The 15,911-nt window shown below is 42.4% G+C and overlaps 1 protein-coding gene across 1 annotated transcript in view; it reads left to right on the plus strand.

Moving 5' to 3' along the window:
• The window catches only part of LOC103180371 (inactive dipeptidyl peptidase 10), a 329,145-nt gene that overhangs the window by 239,053 nt on the left and 74,181 nt on the right, over window positions 1-15,911 (plus strand).

Raw genomic sequence — 15,911 nt, forward strand, 5'->3', positions numbered from 1 at the left:
GGTACAACAGTCACCTCCACTCCTTAAATCCGAAACCCCAGTTGCCCGAGCGCAGTTGACACAAATCCGGCCTCACGGTTCACCGTCAACTGTGGCTCGAGTATCTTCACACCTACCACCGCTCCCTCTCTCAAGACAAAACTGCATTCTATTCACAGGTCGTTCTGGAGGCCAAAAACACTCCAAAATTCTATTCTCCAACACCCACTACCTCCTCTGTGCACTCCATCAAGCATCCTCAATCCTAACATTTAATGCCAAGTGCGAAGAGGTGTTGGATTTCTCTATCTTCAAGATAGATAACATCCGCCTGGCCGCCTTCTCCTCCTGCCCCATGTCCCACCACCTACCGCCATTTTAAGAATTTTAAGAATTAAATGAACACTAAGAGGTAGGTTACCATGAGCTACTCGATTGAGCCAAAGGACTACAAATAACATTGATGCATAAGTCACTCCGGGAGTCCCCAGGGAAAGGTTGAGATCAGCCTGAGCCCTGAATCATCTCCCGCAGTTGTAAGCATAAAATTTGTAACTGTGTAACAACTATCTTGTTGATCAATAAATGAACCCCTTTGATTCATCCATCATCTCTGTCCACTATCTTACCTCAGGGTCAACCACATTACTAAGGGAAAGGGTTAAACTTTTCTTTTAACCTTACACTGTGTACATGTGTTGGTGAATGGCAAGCCAATGTCTCAAAAACAGGTGTTTTATATAATAAGCCAGCTCTTGAGGAAAGTCCTAAGGCCAGATACAACTGGACATGGTCAAGTTTGACATGAGCAACTGTTTCTGTGTTAGCACTGATAGTGTAGAATTAGCCCCACAGTATAAACAAGGTTACATTCTACAACAGAATCTTGCATATTCTAGTTGAAGCAAGTTTGAAAAACACCACAATTTAACCCAGCACCAAAGCTGCAGTGTTTTCAACAGGACTAAATTTGCCAAGTATTATTCATTTCCAGCATCAGCCGCTGTTGTATTTTGTGGGGAAAAAAGCGACCTGCTTTCTTGTGACTTTATTAAAGGAAAAAATCTAAATATCCTCAGTGCATTTCAGTAATATATTTTGCTGTCCTCCCCTTCCCCACATGCTTTCCACTTCTCTGTTATTAGCAGCATTGAAGTATACCATTATGCCAATGTCAGAACTACATTTCTCCTACCCCCTCACCAACATCACACCACACTGACAGATCAGTTTCTTGCACTCTCCCTCAGTCATCTTATATAATTACTGTAGTCACAACTTGTGGGCTGTTTCTATTCTGAATCTGCGTCCCCTGGGACGTAAGTTGAAACTGCCCAAACTCCTTTCGCTTATGACCCTCAACAAGACAACCCTTTTATCCAATTGCTCAGAGCAAAATTCAAATGCAGGTCCCAGAGGTAAAAGGGAACTCTAACCCACTGAATCACCATCTATCAAAGCATAGCTACTAATATTATTACTGGTTTTCTGGCCACTCTGTTTGGAAGTACATTCTATGTCCTGCTGAAATTTGACTTGTCCACAACCCACAAAACATAATTGGATACAATTTTGCTTTTAGAATTTATTTTAATTATTTAAAGTTGATGCATTTATCGACTTTATTTTGAAGTGTATATAGTGAAGATGAGACAGATCTGTTCATAGGCTGTATTCTCTTATGTCATTTCTGAAACTCACAATACGTTACATCTCATTCTCTCAGGAGTTAAGTAGACTAGACTCACAGGCTTGTGAAAAACGATTTCATAAAGATTGTCATCTTGAAGGAGCTGTCTGTTTCATTGTAGATAGGTCTCTGCAAAGCAGCTGTTATAAATTATTTTGCAAGTTGCTAGCTTTGGATGGCATGAAAAGCAAATTGTTTACATTCAAATAACTTTGTGATGAAATCTAATTTCTGCTTACGAAAGGTGAGCCAACCAAGGAAAATCAAATTTCTTCTGTGAAAGCTGTATCTTTCTGTAATTTATCATATGTAGTTGAATTCATCCCCTCTCCATATTCCGAATGTGGCCTCTGCACTGTGATCTATTACAAAGGAAGCTATCATGGGCTGATCACAAACACCTAATGAAGATTCCTAGTGTTACAAGATAGTCTCTAGTAGTCTGGTAAAATAAAAAGGTGTTTTGAGATCAGGATTCTGGACTCGTTCAAGAAAATGTTGATGGAGGGTATGGTGGGTATACTGCAAAAATGAGATTAAATGAGCCAAAGGCTTCATTCAAATATCTGTGGTGTTCTAAAATAATTCAAAAAAGCCTTGCATTTGATATAACGCCTTATTACGTCTTCGAGACAACTCAAAGAACTTCACAGAATATATTGTATATTTTGTGGGTGAAACACGGTAACCAATTGTGCAATACCCCACAAACAATCGTGGATTGAGTGACCAATTTTTATTTTAAAAGGAATTATTACCCCCAGAAAAGCGATCCACCAATCGACTAACAACCAGGTTCCTACTTACTTCTAGGTAAACAGGCGTGTGGAGTAAGGGAACTTGCCCAACGTTTCACCCTGTCGAGAATCGAACCAGGGTCTCTCACTTGCGAGGTGAGTGCTCTAACCGTTGAGCTACAGGACCCCATGGTTCTGGAGTCAATATACCATCAATTGCCCTTTAATTATATCCCGGTATAAATTAGTTATTTTTAATTTGTTCTTTTTTTTAAAAAAGCATTGCATCACAGAATTTTAACACATGCCATTCCCTGCAAATATAATCTTTCGTACGTGAGAAACATGGGCAAATTGGGGTGCTTAGAGACATAAATTCTGTAATGAAAAACATTCTGCTGTGCTGGCAAGTTATACCACAAAATCAACAACAACAACAAAATTACATTTATAGAGCGCCTTTCACGTCGAGAGGACATCCCAAGGCCCTGGACAATCAGGGGTCAGGGTCCGAGCATGGGGGAGGGGTGTGGTAGGGGTGAGGGAAGGTGGTGACTGAAGGCATGATCGAAGAGGAGGGTCTTGCGACCAGCCTTGAAGGAGGCAAGGGAGGAAGCGAAGAGAAGGGACTGTGGGATGGAGTTCCAGAGTGCGGGGGCAGAGAGGCTGAAAGCCCGGCCACCGATGGTAGGGCGGATCGGGTGGGAGACCTGGAGCAGGCCAGAGCCTGATGAACGGAGGGAGCGGGCAGGTTGGTAGGGAGTCAGCAGGTCAGAAAGGTAGGAGAGGGCAAGGCCAAGGATGGCCTTAAAGGTGAGGACCTTGAATTCGATCCTCTGGGGAATGGGGAGCCAGCCAATGTGGCAAAGTTTGAAGAATTTTAGAAAAGGATTATTAGGAATTGTACCTGTCGTCCCCAATATTGTGCTACTCTTTGAAGATTGATTTTTTTAAAAAAGAAATTCAGATTTTATAATTAAGTCACATTGGAGAAATGTCAGTGATGTTAGGATTGCACAAAGGCTGCAAAAATAATTCGGCTATTATCAAGTTCCTACTTTTATTTGTTTTAAGCACAACGTGAATCCTATTATAATTGATAAGATGTTCAAAGTAGCTTGTCAAATAAGCAAAATAACTGGTAAATTGGATTCAACTGAACAATTTCCTTGTCAAATTGCCACATTTTATTTTACCAGAATAATCAAATGCATTTTACTGCCATGGAGATCAGTCTTGACTATTAGACTTTAGTGACATGTTTGGAAGGACATTTATTTTTCCAGGAATAGCTATTTTAGCATCTCACGTAATAATACAATTACGTTTTTGACATAATCCCAAAGTGCCCAATAATTGAAAGAAAGCTCTGACTTCAGATGAATTGTTGTCAACCACTTGAAGAATACACATGTCATATATTGTATTTTCCATTTGATCTGAAAGGCTATAGAAGTGTTTTTGTTTTTGTCTTTGTTTTTCTGGTATCTGTTGTCACATAGATTGTGGAACTAGACATTGCAGATGATTTCTAATGAGATTCTTAATAAGGAGTCCAACCCTGGTGCTTGTGGGACATTGCTGTGCGCAATTGGCTGCCGCGTTCGCCCACAAATATACAGTCAATTCACTTTACAGTATATTCTGTGAAGCGCTTTGGGACGTCCTCCCGACGTGAAAAGCGCTATATCAAATGCAAGGATTATTATTATTATTATTGTGCGGAAATTGAAATTTTTGAGGGAGAGATTGCCAAGGACCGCCTAGTGCTAGCATTTCGATGGATCAGCAAAACAATCAGAATTTTGACTTCCCTTTGGGCTGAACTTTCTGCTGTTGTCTATTGTTTCTTTGTAAAAAATTGCGCTCATTTCCCGTGATTTATTTGCTGACATAATCTGCTTCCACCTCCTCTGAGGATATAGAGGAACGTACAGAGCCAGAAAAGACCATCTGATTAATGCCAAAGTTTTTTAAAAATACACTACTTTATTTTATCTTGGTTAATATGTTCCATAAATACTGCAAAATACATCAATTTTTTCAAATATTTGTTCTTACGCATTATTGGGTAGAAATTCCACCTGGGTCTAGATTACTTTATTAACATATTACTTCATATTACTAATTCAGAGCATCCAGAATTTGACAAATTCATCAATACTACCTTAATTTTGAAGCAGTAGGTTTCAAATCATTGATTAGGCTGCCACTGGATTACTACATCTAGTTCTGGGCCCTCATTCCAGAAAAATGTTAAGGCCTTTGAGGGAGTGCAGAAGTGGTTTAAAACACCACCAAATTACATAACTACATTTGTAGTTGAGAGGGCGTCCCAAGGTGTTGGATAGTCAGGGATTTGGTCTCGAGCAGGGGGTTGGGTTTAGGAGGTGTGGCGGGCAGGGAGACGAGGGGTAGGAGGGTGACCAAAGGTGCGGTTGAACAGGAGGATCTTGAGACAGGCCTTCAAGGAAGTAAGGGAAGGAACAAGGTGAAGGAACTGGGGGATGGAGTTCCAAAGGTTGGGGGCAGAGAGGCTGAAGGTATGACCAACAATGGTAGGGGATGTGAAGAAGGCTGGAGCCCGCAGAGCTGAGGGAATGGACAGGTCTATATGGCGTTAGCAGGTCACAGAGTTAGGAAGGCCATGGGGGCTTTGAAGGTGAAAAGAAGGATTTTGAAATCTCTCCTCTGGGAGATGGGGAGCTGGGCAGGGGTGGGGATGATAGGGACATGGACCCTGGTGCAGGAGACGACATAAGTTGCAGAGTTCTAAATGATTTGCAGCTTCTGGCAGAAAGAGTTGGGAAGGCGGACAAGCAGGGAGCTGGTGTAGATGTAACAAATGTAAGGATAAGAGTCTTGGCAGCCTGAGGGGTGAGGCAGTGGTGGAGCCGGGCGATGTTGTGGAGGTGGGTGAAGGCAGAACAGGTTCCGGCATGGATATGGGATAGAAAGGACAGTTGAGAATCAAACAAGATGCCAATGTTCCAGACTGGCTCAGTGAGGTGGAGTGGCATTCCATGGATGGTGATGCTGCCAGTGCCTGAGGTGTGGAGGCGCTGATAAGAGCCAATCAGGAGAGCCTTGGTCTTGTTGACGTTTAACTGGAGAAAGTTAGGTCTCAATCAGGACTTGATGTTTGATAGACATTTTGTCAGTGCAGCAGTGATCTTGGAGTCGAGGATGGATGCAAAGAATTAGAGTTAGGTGTCATCCATATACGTGTGGAAGTTGATCCCATACCTGCGAATTATGTCACCAAAAGGGAGCATGTACATGTTGAAGAGGAGAGGACCAAGGAGAGAGCCCTGAGGAACGCTGCATGAGGCGGTGTGAGGGCTGGAAGAGAAGCAGTTTGTGGAGACCAAGTGGAAACATTTTGCGAACGGTAGGATCTGAGACAGTCAAGGGCAAGACCATGAAGGTTGAGGTGAGAGGAGAGGCGGTAGAGGAGGATAGAATGGTTGACAGTACCAAAGGCAGCAGAGAGGACAAAGAGGAGGAGGAGGAGGCAGGGGGACCCCTGGTCACAGATAGACAAAATATCATTTGTCACTTTGACCAAAGTTGTTTCTGTGCTGTGGGAGGCACGGAAACCCTATTGGAGGGATTCATAGAGGGAGTGACGTGAGAGGAAGGAATGAAGCTGGGAAGCAACGACTTGTTTCAGGACCTTGGAAAGGATAGGGAAGTTGGAGATGGGGCGGTAGTTGGAGAAAGTTTCCCAGGATGAAAGGCTGCAGTTATGAGGAGAAATTGGAGAAGCTTGGTCTGTTTTCATTGGGGTGGAGAAGGTGAGAAGGAACCTGATAGACAAATTACGAGAGCTATGTTAGGATAAATAGGGAGAAGTTATTTCCATTGATAGTCAGTGACTAGGGGACATAGTTATAAGATAGCCACAAGAACAGCAAAATGAGAACTTAGGAGCGATTTTTTCATCCAGAGAATAGTTGGGCTGTGGAACACCCTGCTGAGTGGAGATAGAGTCCATTTCAAGTGGGAAGTAGACAGGTATACGAAAGAGAGGGGTTTGAAGGAGTATTAAGATAAGGTCAGGTGCTGGGACTAAGGTGATCTCCTTGCTTTGTCAGACAATGCAAACTTGCTGAGTCGAATGGCCTCCATCTGTGCTGTAGATTTCTGTTTCTTTATTTAAAGTTGGGTCTAAGATAAAACTGAATTTGCTAAATTCTGCACACTTTCAAATGTTAAATAAAAAGAGTAAATCTGGGTGAAAAATTTCTCCACAAGCGTTTTGTGTTCGTATATTAAAGGGAATTTTTTTTTGTTTTTTTTGTTGCTTACCCCATGTATGAAACCATAGGATAGAAGAAACATTTTTTTAATTGAATGTTCTGCCCATTTTATTAAAATAGCAATCATCTGTGGAAGATTTACACCAGAAACTTAATAATAGGTAAAACTGCAGCTGCTTTATAAAACATAGTACATGTTAGAGAAAATCCCTATCACTAAATAAGCTTAATAAGTGGTACAAAGGAGTGCAGATTTCTAACAGCTTTTGTGATAACCATTTCTACCTGGATAGTAACAAGATCTAAAAGAAAATCAAGTTATTCATTGTTAAAGGAAAGGAGAGTCTAGACCTAAATACAACAACAACAACAAGATTCCATTTATTGAGCAATGGGATAAATAAACAGATACAACCATTGCCTCACCATTGACATTGTTTATACGTATGTGAATGAGGCCATTAAGCCACCAGTTCTGGAATTATGTATGTTGTATTTTGTATCTGTAACAACAGCATCAGATTAATGTAAAAGCAGACACTGGGGACACAAAAGCTAGATTCAAGCATTTTGCTTCATTATAAGATCATAGAATTATAGAGCACAGAAGAAGGCCATTCGGCCCATCATGTCTGTGCCGGTTCTTTGAAAAGAACTTTCCAGATCGATCCCACTCCCCCGCTCTCTCCCCCCATAGCCCTGCAAACGTGTCTCTTAAGAGTTGTTATCAAATCAACTTCCACCACCCTTTCAGGCAATGCATCCCAGATCCAAACAACTCGCTGTGTGAAACAATTTCTCCTCACCTCCCCTTTGTTTCTTTTAACAACTATTTTAAATCGGTATCCTCGGGTTACCGATCCACCCGCCAGGGAAATAGTTTCTCCTTGTTCACCCTATCGAATCCCCTCATAATTTTGAAAACTTCTATTAAGTCTGCTCTTAACCTTCACAGCTTCAAAGAGAATAATCCTAGCTTCTCCAGTCTCTCCTGATAACTGAAGATGAAGATACACAGGTTGCCTTGTGTGTATATTTCTGTCAAGCTGTTCATATAGTTTATTGACCTTCATTACAGCTGGTCCATTGCATCTCTTGTGCAATATTTTGTGCCTAAAGAGGAATATTGCTGCTTTGCATTTCAAACAAGCAAATTAATTTAAAACACCTATCCAGCAAAGGGTATTTCTCTGTAGATTCTGCCTCCTCGTCCTCCTGGATCTCTCTGACATGTTCAACACACTCAACCATGCCATCCTCCTCCACTGCTCTCCTCCCTCATTCACCTTAGTGGGACCGCACGCGCATGGTTCAAGTCCTACTTGACCAATCGCCTCCACTTCATCTCGGCAAATGGTCTCTCCTCCCGCCCTTGCCTGGTCACCCATGGGGTACCCTGGGGCTCCATCCTTTATCTGCTTCTTTTCCTCATCTATATGCTTCCTCCGGGCGATGTCATCTGCAGACATGGGGTAAACTTCCATGTGGATGACACAGAAATCTACTTTGCCTCCTCCAGTATCGACTCAAGGTCCGCCAATGTTCTATCAGCTTGTTTGGCAGACTTGAGGGCTTGGCTGAGTGTAAAATTTCTGCAGCTGAATGTGGACAAGACGGAAACCATTCTCCATGGCTCCCGTCAATGTCTTCAACTCCTGTGGATCTGCACTCCTCAACCTCCCTGGGCTCTCCCTCAGACTCACCGAACCAGTGCTCAATCTAGGCGTCCGGTTTGACCCTCAGCTCACCTTCTTCACCCACATCCAGTCCCTGACCAGGACCACCTTCCTCCACCACGTTGCCCACCTCCGACCGTACCTTACCCCAAATGCAGCCAAAACCCTCGTGCAAGATTTATCACCTCCCACCTGGATTACTCTAATGCACTCCTCGCCGGTCTCCCCAGCTCCACTATTCAAAAGATCCAGCTCATTCAGAACTCTGCCGCCCACATACTGACCCGGACCAAACTCTGTATCCACATCTCACCAGTTCTGGCCAGGCTCTTCTGGCTTCCCATCACAGAACGGATCAACTTCAAGATCCTCACACTCGTGTTCAAATCCCTTCACTCTCTGGCACTTCCCGACCTCTCCGACCTCCTCACTCTCCAATCCACCGGCCTCCTGCTTATCCCTTGCACCCTCATCTGCACCATTGGTGGTCACACTTTCAGTCACTATGCCCTGAAGCTCTGGAACACTCTCTCCCTCAATCCGTCCACCTTGCCCCCTCTTTCCCCCTTTTCAAGTCCCACCTGAAAGCTTTCCTTTTTGACCAGGCTTACGGTCACCTCCCGCCGCCCTCCCCCCAGGCTTGGAGTCAGGCTCTGCCACTGTTAAGCGCTCTGAGGCGCTACCCTGCGTGGAGGTTGGTATATAAGTGCAAGTTGTTGTTGTAGATAATGTCTGTCTTGGCCTCCGTCACATCTTGAAAAATCTGTTACCTTTCTTCCACATTTTTCTGCTCAACTGTCCCCATATTGGAGGGAAGATAGAAAGAAAATATAGAGAGCAGGAGAGAGAATCGAGTAGAAATATAATTCTTATAAATATTCAGGGACATAAAGAGACACAAGACGTATCATAGAGAAATATATGAAAAGAGCTGTTCAGGTTTATAACAGACTTTTGCCAATCTCACCAAAGTAAAAAAAAAGGAGTACCATAAAACACATTAAGAAAAATAATTAGACGGTAATTAAAACATCAACAATGTGACATTCCTGTAAATTCCACACCACAGAAAGCCGGATGCTGCCATAAAAACATAAAACTAAGGAAACTAGCTTTCTCATACTTACCAGCCATCACAGACTAGACAAAATTAAAGTTGGCAATCGTACAAAATGGCAAAATTATAATTTCATGATCAACAGTGAAACAAACAGTAAACAGTTGTGCTGTGCATCACTGGAACTAAAGGGATTTAACTCCATCAATTTATGAGCTCCCCTAAATTATCCTACTTAAAATGGCCAAATATTCAGCCTCAGAATTAAGGAACAAATCCTGAACCTGAAGGTAGAATATAAATAAGATGTACACAATAGGATCAATAATTTACCTGAGGGGGGGATAAACATGCCAAAGTGCTGGCTTTTGGAGGCGTGCATGTAAATGTTTATATAGAGAGAGCAAGAGAATGGCTTACAGGGCAAAATGGTTGTATAATTGTTTCTTTGGTGTTGCTGCAATGCAATACACTACAAATCATCATCAACAACAACACATTGCATTTGTATAGCGCCTTTCATGTCAGGAGGACGTCCCAAGGTGCTGGACAGAGAAGGGTTTGCAACTGGACTGGGATCTGGAATCCAGAGGGGTGGAGGGTAAAGAGGGGTGGAGGTGGGATTATGACAAAAGCACTGTCAAGGAGGAAGAAACGGGCCTTGATGGAGGCAAGAGAGGGGAAGAGATGGAGGGGCTTCAGGATGGAATTCCCGAGGGTAGGGGGCAGAAAGCTTGAAGGCCCGACCGCCAATGGTGGAGCAGGTAGGGCGTGGGACATGGAGCAGACCAGTGCCCAATGAACGGAGGGAGGGAGTGGAGAGATTGGTAAAGATTTAGTAGGTTACAGGTGTAGTAAGTAGCAAGACCATGGAAGGTTTTAAAGTTGAGGACAAGTAATTTGATCCTCTGGGGAAATGGAGAGGCAATGCAATGGAGAGGAAGGGGGTGATCGGCTCATGGACCATGGTGTCAAAGGGGACATGAGCTGCAGAGTTCTGAATAATCTGCACCCTGTTGAGGGAAGAGTTGGGAAGTCCAACAGTTAGCATAAAGGCAAAAATACAAACATTTGGACTTGGACAGCAGGTTTCATGTTTGGGTTGGTCTCTATTTAGATACGACTTTGACACTGAAATCAGGCATATTCAATCTGAACTTACAGAAAGTGATGTCAGCAATGTTTCAAATACAGTGGAAGCCGCTTAAGCTGGAATCCAGTTAACTCCACTGGGTAAATCGGACAAAACACCCAACTCCGATTTATTTGTATTCTTACCCATTTTAAAAGTGCCTGTTAATTCAGACAAAATCCAGACAAACGGCCACCCTGGTCGCTGCTGTGCCTTCTGTGTCTCAAGTGGCTCCATTCAGCCATGAATTGCTCAGGGATAGAGATGGGAGGCGTCAAATCACAATTGATTGACAGCTGGAGCCGCTTGTGAATGGCTTGACTGCCCATCATTCACAAGCGGCTTCAGGCTATCAATCACATTGGACCCACTGCTAATTGGTCCCCTTCCCATCCAATGGGATCAGCAATGGGAGAGAGGAGGCGATGGGTAGAAAGAGGTCAGGGACCTGGGACACCGCTTAGCTGGACAAAATATCTTCAGTCTGTCTGTCTGGCTTAATACCAGTGTAATATCAGTTCTGAAGTAGAATGGTTACTTAATAAGACATGCTGCTTCACTGCACCTATAGGGTGTACTCAGGTTCTGCAAGCCACCCAGAGGTGGAAGTAAAGTGAGTGATCCATAATTTAAATCAGACAGAGACAGTCTAGTTTCCGGATTGCGGACTACACTTCATATGTTAAATATCTCTGTGCATTTGCAGAGAAAAGAGAATTGGTGGCTACCAGAATCTGAGGAAGTGAGTACCTCTAAAAGCTCAGACCAGCTTTAAATTAGTTTTGTAGGAATATTAAAATAAACTCCAGGTGTGCTGCTGTCTTGCAACTTCAAAAAGGATCTTCAAATGAACAGAAATGAAAAATAACCAGAATAATGATAATAATCCTTGCATTTGATGGGTGGTAAGGGTGGAAATAGCTTTGGAGGCTATCTTTCAATCCTCCTTGGATATGGGCATGGTGCCAGAAGACTGGAGGTTTGCTAATGCTACACCCCTGTTCCAAAAAGGGGAGAGTGAAAAACCTGGTAACTACAGGCCAGTCAGACTAATGTCGGTAGTGGGGAAACTTCTAGAGGCTAATATCCAAGACAAACTTAATTTTCACTTGGAAAAACATGTATAAATAAAGGACAGCCAACACAGATTTGTTTAAGCCACATCCGTGCCATGATCCGCTCTGCCTTTCCCCACCTCCGCAACATCGCCTGGCTCCGCCATTGCCTCACCCCTCAGGCCACCGAACAATCATCCACGTATTCATCGCATCTAGGCTCAACTATGCCATCTCTCTGCTTATTGGCCTTCCCAAATCTTCCCTCCACAAGCTGCAGATCATCCAGAACTCTGCAGCTCATGTCCTCTCCCACATCAGGCTCCATAACCCCATCATCCCCACAGTGATCAAAGGCACGGTCAAAGGAGAAAGTGTTGAGACGGGTCTTGAAGGAGGCAGAGGGACTGCAGGGTGGAGTTCCAGACGGTGGGGGCAGAGTGGCTGAAGGCCCACCTGCCAATGTGGGGCAGGCGAGGCAGGGGACGTGAAGCAAGCCAGAGCCTGCTGAGTGGAGGGAGCGAGTAGTTGGTAGGGGGTTAGGAGGTCGCATAGGTAGGGGGGAGTAAGTCCATGGAGGGCTTTGAAGGTGAGGACCAGGATCTTTAACTATATCCTCTGTATGATGGGAAGCCAGTGGAGTCAGACCAGGATGTGGGTGATAGGGTCACGGAGCCTTGTGCGGGAGAGTACATGGTCTGCAGAGTTCTGGATGATCTGCAGCCTATGTGGAGGAGGAGTTGGGGAGTTCCAACAAGCAAAGAGTTTGCATAGTCGAGCCTCGATGTTATGAATGTGTCTCAGCGGCCTGCGGTTTGAGACAGTGGTGGAGCCGATTGATGTTGCTGAGGTGGGGTAAGGCGGAGCAGGTCATGGCACAGATGTGGGGTACAAAGGATAGTTAAGGGTCAAAAAAAACGCCAAAGTTCTGGACTGGCTTAGCAAGGTGGAGTGTGCATCCTTGGATGGTGATGTTGTCAGCACCTGAGGTGAGAAGGCGCTGATAGGAGCCAATCAGGAGAGCCTCGGTCTTGTTGATGTTCAACTGTAGAAAGTTAGCTCTCACCTAGGACTTGATGCCCGACAGACATTCTGTCAGGACAGTAGTGGATTTCATTTAATAGAGGTGTTCAAAATTATGATAGTTTTTTTTATCAGAGAGTTGTTACAGTCTGGAATGCATTGCCTGAAAAAGAGTGGTGGAAGCAGATTCAATAATAGCTTTCAAAAGGGAATTAGATTGTTACATAAAAAGGAAGAATTTGTAGGGCTCTAGCGTAAGAGCGGGGAAGTGTGACTAGTTAGTAGCTCTTTCAAAAAGCTGACACAGTCAAGATGGGCCAAATGATCTCCTTCGTTGCTGTAAAATTCTATGATTCTATGTTTTTATGATTGATATGGCACCTTATCCTGTCTTTGAGAAGTCTCAAAGCGCTTCACGGAATATACAGTAAAGTGAATTGACTGTATATTTTGTGGGCGAAACACAGCAGCCAATTGCACACAGTAGTGTCCCACAAACTGTCGTGGATTGAGTGACCAAATTACTATTATTTATTTATTTTTCGTTTTTTTTGGAGGGATTATTACCCCCAGAAAAGCGATCTGCTAATCGACTAACAACCAAGTTCCAACTTACTGCTAAGTAAACAGAGGTGTGTGGAGTAAGGAAACTTGCCCAATATTTCACCTTGCCCGGGAATCAAACTTAGGTCCTCTTGCTTGTGAGGCGAGTGCGCTAACCACAGGACTCCATAAGCACAGTAAAGTTCCTAATAATATTAACTAGTATCTTGTCTATTTTCCTGAGGACTCCAAAGTTTATCCAACATATCCTGAAAATGTTTAAGTTCTTTCGTAAACTTGCGTAACGTTTCGCTCTGCTAAGAATTCAAACCCAGGTTTTCTTGCTTGCGAGGTGACTACTCTAACCAATACATTTTAGGACTGCTCATATGCTCCAGGACTCTTAACTATCCAGAATTTAGATGTAAAGTTGTTTTTTCAAGGTTTAAATTAAATAGTATAAAGTAAATGGTACTTTTGAAATGCTTGAGACTAATCAAACTATTCGGTTTACTTGAATCCTTTACATAATCCTTTATATATGTTGCATGTGTCATTTATAATGATAGCTCCATCAATACACTGATTAGGAGATGCTACTTCCATGTAAATAGAGTATTAAAGCAAAGTGGAGCGAGGAGATGAGATCTATATGCATTCCATTTATTTAGTGTAATGGGGTTTTAGTTAAGATGTTGTGCCCACTAATTAAACCCTGTGATATATGTCTGCACAGATTAGAAATGTTGTTCTTATCTTAATGAATTTGCTGTGTTCATTATCTGGTAACAATAGGTGTACGATTGCTTTGACATTCTTAGTCTGCAATGATTCCAAATTAAGATTGAGTAGAGGAGTTCCTTGATTACGTGTTGTTTCAATCAAAGTGGCTCAGCTTCTGGAAATAATGTAAAATATACTTACAGCTCATTTCAAATATTTGTTTGTGTTAGCGGGTCTATCTGTGTCACAGATTCTGCTATTAATCATTTGACAGAACTATTTTTTGGAATTGAGTGGAGTTTGTGTTCAACTGGCCCTGGACCAGGCAATGAGTCTTAGTTTGGATCATTACCACAGATAGCCATTGCAAACATTAGACTTTTCAAACTGAGTGAGCTCTTTATCTGTTTTTGGTTACAGTTTCCAAAACCATTTTAGAAGGTAAGTTATATTTTTGAGGATGTCCAAAGCAACCTAATATTAAGACCAAGGTCTTCTGGTAATCCAGCAAGGTTCTCCTTCAAGATCTTGGTACCCACCCACTTCAGGCAATTGTGATTTTTATTTTAAATGAGCATGCTTGTTAAGAGACAGGATAGAAAAATAATCTACTATGCATCCCTGTCACTACAGCCACAGATAACCCGAGATCCCGTTTGCTTCTTCAGTTAAACATCTCATGGCACTACTCAAAAAAAGAATGGAGGTTTTTCCCCCATGTCTGGGCCACCAATCTCCCAAATAAAAATTGGACATTCACTTCACAGTTGTTTGTGGGACATTCTTATGCCGCGTTTTCTTACAAAATACACAGTCACTACACTTTACTCTAGATCCTGTTAAGCATTTTGAGACGTCCTTCCAATGTGAAAGTTATATTATTTCTACCACTGAAGCAATGTGAAACAAATGATGTGCTACAATTTACAGAATACTGTACTTGCATTGAACAAAAATGTATCCCACTCTATTTTACATGAAATGGTTTTCTTTCCTATTTTTCTGTTTCCTATCAATACTTACCTTCCTCCCTGCTACCTGCAATTGATATTTTTCAAACTGTATGCTATTTAAGTGCCTGATAGATGCCAATCCATCATCTAAAATTATTCTACTAGAAATTAATCAATAGCTGGAAAAATAACCAGGATGGGTGGGTGAAATGAGAGTGAGTGAGGCCAGGACATAGGATTCATCTAAGAAACAGCTGAATGTAATGGGAAGATGAGTGGGTTGTTACTGTGTAAGATGATGGAAAGAAAGATCTTTTTGACTCAAATCTATCTTCTGAAAGATTGGCGGACAAGGCCCTGAATTCCAATATTCACTCGGTTTCCGCCAATTACTTATCTCGAGTGTTCTTATGCAAGGAAGCTTTGCGATGCTATCTAAACCAATGTTCTCTTTCAAAGATCGATGAATACCTGTTGAAACTCGCATAACAGCAGCAAAGTGAAAATTGTCCTTAAACATGAATGGGCAGAAAATAAATCACACAACAGGGGAATGCTACTCTCTCAGAGGCATAATTCAGCAATATATCATAGCTCAAGTCCTATGAGTAGATGTGGTAGCATAACATGTTTCATCTCTGTGTCAGAACAAAGTGCACTATCAACAGTAACTCAGTGGAGATAATACAGATGCCTTTCATTGTTATGTACACAATAAAAGATCAGAAGTGAAGATGGTTTGTACTCCAGATATGTAGTATCTTGAAATTCGTTATTAAAATCTCTCCTGGAAATGTTATGTACAATAGCAACCTCTTTAGGATGGTTTAATACTCCAAGCATTCTCCTACATATGTTGTATAATACCTAGCTATTATAAACCCAATGTAGCCATTTAGATTGCAGTATTCATTACCTACCTTCACTGGAAAAGTGAAATATTTATAGAAATGGTGATGTGATCTTAAAATATTTCTAGGTTGTGAAATCCCATCAGAGTTGACTCTTTGAGTTTAATTACACTGCCTGAGAGTTGGCTGAAATGGTATTCATTCATTTTACTCAAGAGATTTTATTATGC

The sequence above is a fragment of the Callorhinchus milii genome, unplaced genomic scaffold (genome assembly GCF_018977255.1).
Source record: "Callorhinchus milii isolate IMCB2004 unplaced genomic scaffold, IMCB_Cmil_1.0 Scaffold6, whole genome shotgun sequence".
NCBI classification, from domain to species: Eukaryota; Metazoa; Chordata; class Chondrichthyes; order Chimaeriformes; family Callorhinchidae; genus Callorhinchus; species Callorhinchus milii.